Genomic DNA, 3,593 nt, shown 5'->3' on the forward strand with positions numbered 1-3,593 from the left:
TTTTGGACCTATGAAGCATCTCCATTTTATCCCTCAACACTCTGAGACTCTTATAGCCTCTAATAAAATGAATCTACTTCTGTCTCCATGAGATCAGTTATTTTAATATTTAGCCCCCAAAGATGAGTGAAAAGGTGTGTTTGTCTTTCTGTGCTTGGCTTGTTTCATTTAGCAGAATGTTTTCCAGTTCCATCCATGATATTGCGAATGATAAGAATTTATTCCTTTTTTACGGCTATATAATTTTCCAGTGTTTATCACTGGGGTCATGCTTTATTAAAGAGTATTAGTTCATGGTTTTCATATTCAAAATGACAAAAAAAAAACAAAAACTAGAGAGCAAGTTAAAATGCAGACTGCATACTTAAAATACTTCCTATCTATTCCGATAAAAAAATATAAATTGTGACTCCTTAAGAACACAATCTAGAAATGATTCGATGTTCACTATCAACCTTCTTAGGGATACAATTTTCAAAGATCGGCCAGAGATGCCAAAACCAAAGGACTATACAAAGTTTCCTAAAATTTTGTGGAATTAGAAATAATCCCTCATAGAATTCCAAAGGAATTATTATTTTTACATTTCTTTTAAATGTCATGTTTTGAAATCTTTATCAAGAGTTCACCAGTTTATAAAGTCTAACACCATCAGGATTGTTTAATGTTCCATTCAAAACACAGCCTCAAACCAAATAGTGTTGACAGTTGAATAAATATTGAATTGTCTATACTTATTTGAAAGTGAAAAGTCTTATACTAACAAACTGTTGGGATAAGAATATTCTTTGAGTTTATGAGATGTTACTTGAGGCTATTGAATATATATATTCACACACATATATAACATATATACACATATAAATAATCTCTTTTAAGTAGCACAATTCTCCCCTTTATTTCCTTCCTTTGTTGATTCTTCCTTCCCTTCTTTCTTTCTTCCTTTCTTCCTTCCTCTTACTCATGAATATAGAAATTTTTTGTCTATTTTGATTATTATTACAACCCAAATGTCTAAAAAACATTCCTAATACATAAGAGTTGCTAGATAGAGATATGTGTTTGTTATAAATTTGTGGAAGATGGATGGCAAGTATAGGAAAAAAAGTTCAGCTCTCAAAAGAAAGTCTTGGTAGACTCTGTACTATGTTGAAAATCCTTCCAGTGGCAACAATCTGCTAAGGAAGGTAGGTAAGTCAACAGGTGGATGCCTCTGAGATTTGCTATTCCTTTCTGGGAGGCTGCCAAGTATGCCATTTTGGAGTGGTCATAGCACAAAGCATCTCTTGTCCAGAGTATAATTCTTTACTATGGCTATTCTGTTTTCCCCCCACATTCATTATTCGGGTATTTTTAAGTACTTAAATTTATTATTTAGAACATATTGTCAAATGATAGCCCATGGGCCAAAGCCTGCCCTTTGCAGTTAGTACAGCTTGTGAGCCAAAAATGCTTTTTACATTTTAATCTTTGATAAAAGGAATTTAAATAATATTTTATGGTATGTGACTATTATATAAATTCAGCTCAATATCCATTAGTACCATTTTGGAGAACACAACCATGCTCATTTATTTATGTGGCCGAATGCTCATTTCATGCTATAAACACGGGTGAACAGTGGTAATAGAGCTCATACGACTTTCAAGCCTAAAACATTTACAAAATAACCTTGCTGAAAAGGAAGTTTGCTGACACTTGATTTAAATGCCACATTTCAGGTTGGAAAAGAGCTAAATCTCAACAAGATTGAGGCTGACTAGAGGAAATGGAATAATAAACAGATGTGCAGATTGGTAGAGCATCGGCTCTGTGACACTATCTATGGAGTCATGAACTAAACATGAAAATCAATTACTATTGTGGGAAGATGAGTAGATTTGGTTTGTTTCATGAGAAAGTAGATATAAGGCAAATTGGGACATTATTTTGATAATTTCATGTGTAAATAGACAATTATTGTTCTGGAATCATGGCTGATAGTGATCACCAGTGGGAATGCCAGACTTGGATCAGCCTTGGCAACTTATCCCAGGGCCAGCTTTACTTTATTATCAGCTTTTTCCATGGCTTAGGCAGAAATCTGGATAAAGGCCTAACATGTAAAATGACAGGGCTTAATGTGGGCTTGTTTTCCAACATGATGAACAGATAAATGAAAAATAATAACTTATATATAGAAAGAATTACACTGGGGGGAAATGAATATGGTAGTTACCTAGAAATAGAAAACAGTTAAATAAGGAAACATTTGATGTAAGTAAACATATGACAATATTTAGGTTCTTGATTCTAATTTTAGTGAAAGGTGATCCTCCCACTTCAGCCTCCCCAATCACTGGGACTGCAGGCAAGTAGTCAACTTATATTTTAAGAAGTTCTCCAAGATCTTTATTAAAAATGCCCCACCTGTGGGGAAGAGAGGAAGTGAGCTAAGTAACTTTATAAAACAAAATTTTGAACAGCTACTATACATGTATCTGTCAAGACAATATATCTATGCACAATCACCATGCCTAGTTGGTAAATTTATTTTCCACAGAACTATGGGTTAAGAACTGAGAAGTTGGTTCATTTGTATGCTAGTGTTGAGCCAATAAATAAATATTTCGTAGTTAGTGAAAGACAAGTTTCTCACTATCCAGTTAAGAATTTAAAAATAATGGAAAGGGGAAAAGCCAAAATGAACACTGTAGTTCTGGATTAGAATGGGGAGGATAAAATGGACTCTTTGTAGATGGAAAGACAGACAGATAGACATTTGCGCATACACACAAAATTCTTTGTGGTATTAGAATATACATTGTCATATACATATGATAGATAGTAGATAGATAGATAGATAGATAGACAGATAGATAGATAGAAAATAGATGTATTTCCTTGCTGTATTCACTGAGAGATGCTAGCAGTAGTGACATTGTAATAGTGATAAGCACTTTATCTATAGCCCAGATTTTGGTTTCTAAATATCAAAATCTATGAAAAAGAACCTGAGCTCCTTGGAGAAATGGCAACTCCAGAAGTGAGATGGGGAAAATATAGAATAAGCCTGATAAGCCTGGGAGAGCTTATGGTGCCTAAACATAAGAAATTGTTAAAAAAAAAAAAAATGGACATGCCCACCAACCCAGAAATGGATTAACAAGCTGTGGTATATGTATACCATGGAATATTATTTAGCCATTAAAAAAATGGAGACTTTACAGCCTTTGTATTAACCTGGATGGAAGTGGAACACATTATTCTTAGTAAAGCATCACAAGAATGGAGAAGCATGAATCCTATGTACTCAATTTTGATATCAGGACAATTGATGACAATTAATGACACAGTGTGGGTGGGGGAAGGAAGAGCAGAGAGAGAGGAGGGAGGGGGAGTGGGGTCTTGGCGTGTGCCACACCCTTTGGGGGCAAGACATAATTGTAAGAGGGACTTTACCTAACAAATGCAATCAGTGTGACCTGGTTTCTTTTTTATTTTTATTTTTTTATTTTTTTTTTGAGACGGAGCCTCAAGCTATCTCCCTGGGTAGAGTGCCATGGCATCACGCTCACAGCAACCTCCAACTCCTGGGCTCAAGCGAGTCTCCT

Source organism: Otolemur garnettii, unplaced genomic scaffold (assembly GCF_000181295.1).
Source record: "Otolemur garnettii isolate 467f Iridium unplaced genomic scaffold, OtoGar3 scaffold00246, whole genome shotgun sequence".
In the NCBI taxonomy this organism is placed as follows: Eukaryota; Metazoa; Chordata; class Mammalia; order Primates; family Galagidae; genus Otolemur; species Otolemur garnettii.